The 8,809-nt window shown below is 39.5% G+C and overlaps 2 long non-coding RNA genes across 2 annotated transcripts in view; one reads left to right on the top strand and one right to left on the bottom strand.

The window, feature by feature from the left end:
• Positions 1-3,081, bottom strand: part of LOC117243972 — a 4,115-nt gene extending 1,034 nt beyond the window's left edge. The window contains exon 1 of the long non-coding RNA XR_004496205.1: positions 452-3,081. This is a non-coding gene — a long non-coding RNA (uncharacterized LOC117243972). The remainder of the gene's footprint in view (positions 1-451) is intronic.
• An 899-nt stretch (positions 3,082-3,980) lies between these two features.
• LOC107214001 lies at positions 3,981-8,571 on the top strand. The gene is made up of 3 exons (XR_001524865.3): positions 3,981-4,059; positions 5,429-5,494; positions 8,328-8,571. It is a non-coding gene; the product is annotated as an uncharacterized LOC107214001 (long non-coding RNA).
• Positions 8,572-8,809: the final 238 nt, after the last annotated feature.

Below are 8,809 nucleotides of genomic sequence, written 5' to 3' on the forward strand. Positions count from 1 at the left end.
TACCCCGGCTGTGGGGCCGTACCCCGGCTGTGGGGCTGTATCCCGGCTGTGGGGCTATCTCGGCTGTGGGGCCGTACCCCGGCTGTGGGGCCGTATCCCGGCTGTGGGGCCGTACCCCGGCTGTGGGGCCGTACCCCGGCTGTGGGGCTGTATCCCGGCTGTGGGGCCGTAGCCCGGCTGTGCGGCCGCAGCTCCCCGAGCGACTCCCGCCGGAGCACCCGGACTCGTTCACTGATTGTTCGGAACAACTCCCGCAGGAAGAGCCCTGGCGCAGGAGGGGCCTGTATTTATGTGTACAGTCATAAAAATCTGCCGGTGGGGCAAAGTGAGGGAATGGCGTAGGAAGAGTGAGGTACTTGCTTCCGGGAAAGCAAGAGGAAGTTATGGATGTAGTTGTGTTTTAGAGTGGCCGGGAGCAGGTTGGTTCGGTACCAGAGAAAACAGCACCTACAGGTTCTCCCGCAGATGCGCTGCCTCCTGCTCTTGCCTGCACGCCTCTCTCTGTCTTTTCGAGGCAGTTCCAGTACAGCTTCCCAGCGTGGTCCTTGTTTTCCTTGCACCCTGCAGTGATAAAGTGACTGTAGACCTGAGAGTGAGATAAAGTGATCAGAACAGGGTCACTTCCATCTTCGAAACAGTCATCCTGTATTTTGACTGAATATCAAAAAGGTGCTACTTTAAGATCCTCATGACAAAGTTGACTTTTCAAGAACTAGGCTTTTTTTTCATTGTATCATATAAAGAGCAGTTAGTTCTTCCGTGGTGGCATTTTACCTGCAGAGTTTGTTTCTGGATTTCTTACTACCCTTCCTTGTGGCCTAAGATGTATGTTGGGGTTTGTCATAATATATATTGTACTCCACGTAAATTTTGTCCATCAACCTCTGTTATCTTAGACGTTAATTTAACAGTGGGATATTAAAAAAAATATTTCTCATCAATTCTAGTTCCTTCAATTAACTCCAAGGTTTAATGAATTTCACTCATGTTCCTATGGAATATTGTTGGAAAGCCTGTGAAAAGAGCTAAAAAAAGCAAAATAGGCAATTTTGTGTAGAGTGAAGCTCACCAGAATTTACTAGCTGTGTCAGGTGAGAACATCGCTGTTGCTTAATTTAAATGTGAAGACTATAACCCTCCTCTTTGGTTTCCAAACAATGCTTCATTTGAGTATACAGGTACAGAGTGGGGTTTTGAAACAAACATTGTAAGGCTCAGGTTCATAATGTATTCTAATACACAATACTTCATCTTATCTGTTTTTATTTTTTACCATTATTTTCCACTTTAGGAAGCAATAGGAGAAGAGCTTTAGAGCTGTACTTGAACACAGATGGTATGATGGCACAGCATTTGCTGCAACTTGTTTCAAGTTATGTTACAGAGTTCATTTTTAACATAAGCTAAAAACCCTTATTTTGTAGAAGAGTCTCATTGAAATGGCAACCACCCAAATATAGAGCATACATTTTCGGAGGTACTTGAATATTTTCTGGTACCACGATGAAAAATTAACTGATACAGGAAAAATTGTAATCCTTAAAAGTGCATAAAGAACCCAGACTGTAGCATGCATTAGATGAAGCACAAGTGTGTATTGCTTTTTGATATTTCCAGGAAATATAGGGGAACCCCGTGTGAAGTAGGCTGCAATACTGTAGGCAGTGTTAATAGTTTTGTGGAAGGAAAACATCAGCCTTTCCATTCTGTCCTTTCCATTATTTTTGGTTTTGGAGTGAACGGAGCATCTACTGCAACAACCCTAATTGCCACTAACCATAGCTTTGTTTGCTAACAGCCCCGTGTGTCAACAGATGCTGCCCTCTTTCCCCTTTAAATGGGCTATTTTTGCCAAACACTATTTCCACTCCTCTGGATTTCATGAACGCTGCCATTTGAATCAGATCCAAGGAATTAGACATTACTCACCTTTGCATATGCTGTCTCTTAAACAGATACTCGCCTGCTGTCTTCTATTCATATATTTCCTGCACTTTTCCCCCATTGTGGAATGTTCTATTTTGTCTTGCTTATTGCAGTTTTGACCAGGGAACTCGATCTCTCAAAAACCTAGGCTTTTAGCAGCTTTCCTGTTTTTCAGATGCATTTTCTGTGTTGCTCTCCTCACAGCTTTTTGTTCAATGACTTGCACTTTCACTATCTCAGACTGTCAGGCGACAGCCAGCAGCAAAAACTCATTTGTAGAGTTAGAAACGTTTGCATATGAAAGTACTTATATTCATGTTTATTTACACTCATTCTTACTTTACTTTCTTAAATGAGAAGAAGAAATGGAGGGATGGGGAAGGAAGAAAATTACTCCAGATATCTTTTATCTCCCCTCTAAAACAGCTTTTAGTTCTTCCCTCCCATCCTTTCTCCACAAGTGCTTAGTTACTCTTTCCTGTCCTTAAATGTAATTAATTAAAAGTAGATGAGTACAAGGTAGGATTATCTCCATACTGGAAGAGGATGACAGGATTTTGGGGAGTCACCCTCACAGAAACCAGGAAAGACAACCCAGGAAATCCATAGGAATAGCTCTTAGAAGTGGGTGAGTGCTGTCAGGACTGGAAGGCTCAGTGGTGGTGACTCTTGGTGCTAACCAGGCTGCTGCTAGAATATGGAGATGTTCTGAGTTACTGATGGTTAGTCTTTGTGGGACTTTTTTTGTTGTTTGTTTGGGGTTTTTTTGTTTGGTTTGTTTTTCTGTTTTTTGGGGGTTTTTGTTTGTTTTTTTTTTTTTCCTGGGAACAGGAAAATGAGGAAAGGCAGCCTAGCAAAGGGCATTTCCCCAGAGACCAAGAGATGATTCTGCAAATTTACGGCCTGCAGAGGGAAGAAAAGAAGAGCTGGCAGCTCTGTTGTGTGCTCTCCTACAGTTAAAAGCTGCTTGCTAAAAATCCTGACTGTTGTGATTTTTTTACATACCTTTATGTGCTGATTCTCAGGCTACATAATCATATGCATATGGGTGTATTTTTATGCAGCCTTTGTGTGCTTCTGTAGGGTTTTGAACTTCTTTCCCCCCATTTAGCAAAAGTAAGATCCTTCAATTATTACAACCTTTCTAGAATAAAAACATTTCTTGACATTTTTAGGATTATATCGTACCGATCTTTATCTTTTTCCTTGGCCACTGCCTGTGATTTGCAAGCCAAACTTCAAGCTTTGCACAAGGGAATGTTCACCTTTTGTTCACCTTCTTTGTAGTCCGATGGTGCTTTTGGAACAACAGATACCCTTCGTCCTGAGGACACTCTTGAAGGTTGACCCACCTGAAAGACTTTAGCGAAGGATGCATGCATTTAGAGTATTCTTTTCTTTCTTGTTCCCTCCCCCATCCCCAGTGTTCTAAAATGAGTCAGATTCTGACTTTCTATCTGGTGCCAGTGATAAAACATGAATTGTGGATAGCACTACTATTTTCCATCACTGAATGGAAAGTAGTTGGAGCTGCTCGATCTCACAAGGCCTTTCTCTCTGCTTCATCAAACATTCTGTAATCTCCTCATCTGTCTGCTTGTAGTCTAGTTTTCTTTAATAAAAATTACAAATTTAGCCAAAGAATCAACAAACCAGTGAATCCTGCATAAATAATCCTTTACCTTGGATTCAAATCCTCAAGTGGTCTTGTATATGGATGGATTTAGGTTTTTTATGGATGGATTTTTTTTTTTTATATTAGAGAGTTAGTGCATGGTGGGAAGTGTCCCTGAGGGTCATTCCTCCAATTCACCTGTCAGTACACTGCAAAGATACTTTCCACCAAAATAATTTTAAAATGTTTGCAAACATCTTGTCAGCAGTGACAAGTATCCAAGAAGGATGTCAGGATACCCAACAAATAAATGCCATAGAAATGATGAATTGTATGTTACCACATCCCCTGATTCTGAAAAAAAGTAATGTAAAATAGCAACTGCCTTCACAGAACCTGTCACCAAGTGATGAAGATAAATCAGCACTGCTCTTTGCTTCCTACTGACCTTTCCGAGAAAGAAAGCTTGATGCTGGTCTTCCTTGTTTAGAGAAAGCTCCTGAAACTTATGAAAGACTGTAAGTTTGCAGAGAGGTCACTAAGAGCTGAATTTACTCTAAATAACTTTATTTCTGACCCTCAGTGTATGAGATGGGGGAAAATATCAAGAATTGGCTGCACTTACAGTGCTGCAATAACTCAGAAAGGAGGGTTTGAGAGGTCTGGGTGGTGAGGCTGTCACATACATATATGCATGTTTGTACTTTTGTATAGGTCCTGAATCTCATTTATTTACTTTTATTGTAGTGTTCAAGCACATTAGTGACATTGTAAAAGTGTGCAAATTCTTGAGTTGTTGAGAGAGCTCATTTTGAAAAAGGCATTGTACCATTGCTTTGGGTGTATCTGTTTTCTCAGGGAAAATCCACTTTGTATCTGTACCTGCACTGACCTTACAATATTAGGTATGAACTCAAAAGTTGCATGTAAGAGCAAAGTTCATCACTCATGAGTAAGGTTGATTAATCAGACTATTTTGAGATGCAGCAAGGGAGCAAGTGTTTTAGGGATGTTGCTGCAGTCATCAGAACTTTGAAGAAGCAAAATGAAATATCCCCACCATCAGCAACAAGAAGGAGATTTAACATGAATGTTTGAAAACACTTGGCTAGACAGAAGCCTGCAAATAGAATATACATGGTTTATAGATTATGACTTTATTATATTCTCATTCCTATCTGCTTGCCTAGTGCTGAGGTATTTGCATATATTCCAAAGAGCCCATCACATCTATTTTCTTCACCATTTCTCCCTACAGGAAGCAAGAGGGATGGTGCCAAGATGGGCACGTTGTGCCCTGGGATGTGTGAAGGTGGTTGGGCCCCTGCTCCTCTGGGAGCACTGACTGAACCTGAGTCCTCTGGGGCTGCACGTACAAGTTTAGCATGGCATTGATAAATTAACTGGGCATCAGCCTTATCCCAGTCCTTCACACAGGGCTGAGTTAATGCATTACTGAATCCAGAGTAATCCTGTTCATTTGTAGATGAATACAGTTCTTTACTCTTTGCAAACAATAGCCATTGGGATTTGGGAACTCAGGACTCTTTAGCTTGTATTCATTTCTACTGTGTGTAACTGCTTTTGAGTGAACAGGATAACACTTAAAAAGTGTTGCCAGAAGAGACAGGATGTCTTGAAGCAAACTTGAGTCTAACATCATCCTATTATACCTACTTTGATTTATTTTTGGACTTATTTTTTATTTATTTGTTCTTACTAGCTCATGTTATTTTAATGTTGATTGTCAGGAGAAAGGCTCCATAATGTCTTGGTTCAAATCAGTTGTGCCACTTAATTTCAGAGTTTCTTATCTTGCATGCATTTATCTTGAGTTTGTCTCCTATTTTTTAAAGATAAATTATTTATTTTCTTTGTATTCTTTAGAAACAGAACATAGTTGTTGGAGTTGAAGGGATGAGAAAGAAAATACTAAAGTGCACATCTCATAAGGTATGTTCTGAGGATTTCTGGAGGACCTAAAAAATGAAACAGCATAGCTCCTATAGGATACACATCAACTTCTAAACTCTCACTCTAAACATTTGCCATTAAAAGGATCAATGGATAACGTATTGAACCTATATGTGTATAAGGTAATCCAAGGAATTTTTAATACAGTGAATTGTTTATCAGATAATAATTTGAAGTTAAAAATAAAATGAGACAGCACTTCAAAGGTCATTTTATAAGGTGGTGCTTTTTTATTTCTAGAGTAAAAAAACTTCATTAATCACTTACTGGTATCTGAACAGTCTGATAGAACTGTGGATGGAGGTAAATTTACTAATATATTTTACTTTGATTTCCACAAGTCCGTGACAAAATTATCACAACAGGCTACTAAAGAAATTCAAAATGTAGTTTTTCAAGGAAAACTTAGGCCTCTAAATACATACTAAAGTAACTTTATTCAAGTTGTAGGTATTAATAGCACTTCTAATCTTGAAGCTTTTCTTAATGCAGGAGGAATTTACATTTTCTACTGGTAAAATTGCTCAGTTCCCTTGTTTTCACTGCCGAGCATGTGCAAAACCATCTTGACAGCTCCAGGCTGATAAGTCCCAAAGAAATACATAAAATAAGCATTTTCTTGCAAGTTTCCTCACAACTGCCTGTCAGCTTCAGTTTCGCATCCCAGCAACCAATTTCAACTCACTTTATTTTATACTGACTACATTTATCAGAATTTATTTTATATTCTTGATACAATATTGAAGGAAGATCTCAGGGTCACAAACTGCTGCCAAAGTGTTAGACAGCATTTAGTATGAACAGGATCAGAAATTAAAACCTGGTGGTTTTTTTAGCCTGGTTGACTTTGAAGTTAGGTTTGTGAGATTGTGTTGTTTATCTCTCTGTACATTCAGCAATTCCCCTGAAAAACTTTAGGACTGAGTTTCCAGCAAATTTGAAAGATGAGCTGAAATCTCAAGATAAACAAGGTCTGTGAAAAACTGCAGCTGTACAGAGGACAAAGCACGTAATGAAGTGCCTGTGCTGAGGAAGAGGCAGGTGGATGCAGCCCTTACACAGTGGCTGAGCCTGATGGAGTGGGCTCAAAGTATTTTGATTGAGCGTAGCACATGCCCTAGAGACAGTGGGCCTTGGAAGAGAACCTGAGGTTGTAATGGCAGAGGAGATTTTAGGAGACAAGGAACTTAAGACTATAAAAACAATCAATCAAACCCCACCTTGTTTGTTTAATTTCTTACAGAACAACTTGATTCTCTTGCCCTGCTTCTTCCTCCTTTTAGCTGTGAACACCTTTTTTCCTCACAGGATCTCTGGAGTCTGTTACTATCTTTGTATTCCCTTTGCTCTCCTGGCTCAGCATCAATTCCTGTAACTTAACCAGTCTAAGAATCCTGTCTGATTTAGAAATGAGGTCTCAGATATACCCTGGTGTGAGCCAGTTAGTGGCTGGCTTTTTCTTCATCCAAAAAGTTCCACCAGGCTGTTAGGATGTGCTCCTGTCAATGGTTGTAACAAAACTAATTGGTACTTACTCTTTTCCATCCTGACTGGAGAACCTCCTGCTTTGATATTTATACTCCTCAAACACTTGTGGATTCTTATCATGCCCCCAGTCAGCTACCTGACATTTTGAAGACCCAGCTGTTGTGTGTGGGAGCTAATGAGTCTACTTTAAGAGAGGCTAACTAGAATGAAGCAAATTATTACCTTTTTAATCTATATGCACATTTTAAATAGTACATCGCAATGGTTTTATAATATTCTTATATGGAGTTTTAGAACTGTCCCACAAGGTCTGTATTACTCTAAAAACATGTGAGAATTGTCTATTTTATAAATCAACTGGAGAAAAGAGAAACAAAGAAAAATGCCCTGCCTCCTTTGTCCTTTCTATCAGATTCTTCCACAAGATGGGTAACTTATCTGGCCTGGAAATTTTTGTAGTTCTTCTCTGGTCAATTATCTAAACAGGATGCAATTAAGCTGATGTCAAAACAAAGACTACACACATGTATAGTACTGGGCTGTGATAAAAGCTGCTCTTCTACACAACTTCCAGCTTGTGAAACCTGACTGGTTTTGCATAATAGATAAGCCCCAGGAAGTATAAACTTAGTGGGAGTAGTTGCAGTGTGGCCAAGTTACATTTTTATAGTAGTTTGAAGGTCAGCAGCAAATTGACATCTACACCCAGTCCTGCAGGAAAAGGCTCTGTAGGGACAGAGCTCTCAGACAAATGTCCATATGATTTCCCTGTGTCCATATGGAAAAACCTCAGGCTGAAAAAGGGGCTCAGATCATATTTGCAAGCTAGTGCCAGAGTTACCAAGCCAATCTTTCTTGTCATTTATCTAGGGTAAACTTTGAACCTAAGCCCAAAAGAAATATTTTTGAAGGAAAAAAATCCAGGTCGTCTAAGGTCTCACAGAGTAGGGAGTAATTTTTTCACCCAACTTTTGGGTTCTATTTTTTGTATTACTTAACTTAAAAAGGATGTTTTGATGAGAAAAAGGTTAAACTCCTGAACAAGACTACCAAGTTTATAGATGATATTATCTCTCAAATAGTTAATGTCTCACTTCTCAGTTAAACTATTTTGTTTTTTTTTCAAACTTGGCAGACTTCTGGGTTGGCTAATTAAGAGTGCAACTAGGCTGTAACCAGATGATCTCTATGATATGATAAGCAACATGTGAGCAGCAATAATAGCAGTAAACTAACTTCAGAATGCTGTGAGTTGCTCTGAGCTTCACCAACAGATTTGTTGATCAGCTCCAGATTTTACAATGTCATTTTTCTTCTTTTACAGAAAAACTGTCACCAGAGCTGGTTACAGCTCACGCCTGCAAATGCAAAAGTTTTATGAAGACAACAGTGCACAGGAAGACTTGCTAGGCTATGGATTAAGCCAATTATTTAGAGAAGATGGTGTGCACAAGGAAAGCTCAGAACTCAAAAGCAGAGATTAGGTGTCTTTCTAAGAAGAATAGGTGGAGGGACAAGATTTGTGGGGAAAAAACCTGCTGAAGAAAATGTTCCCCTTACTGTGAAAACAGAAAAGGAGGGAAATAAAAGAAGAATGAAGTCTATCTAGTTTCAAAATTTGGCTGAAGAAAAAGAAGCTGTAAAAATCACTGTTACAGTTGAGATCCACAGATAGTCTCATGGGATGTAGAAAGGTCTGTACTGTATCCTGCAACTATCAGAAATCACGTGGGGTAGAGTTTTTTTAAGAAGCAATTTATAAGACAAGTGGAGATTTGGAGGTGTCCAGCTAGAGCTATGGTTGAT

The sequence above is a fragment of the Parus major genome, chromosome 2 (assembly GCF_001522545.3).
Source record: "Parus major isolate Abel chromosome 2, Parus_major1.1, whole genome shotgun sequence".
Taxonomy (NCBI): Eukaryota; Metazoa; Chordata; class Aves; order Passeriformes; family Paridae; genus Parus; species Parus major.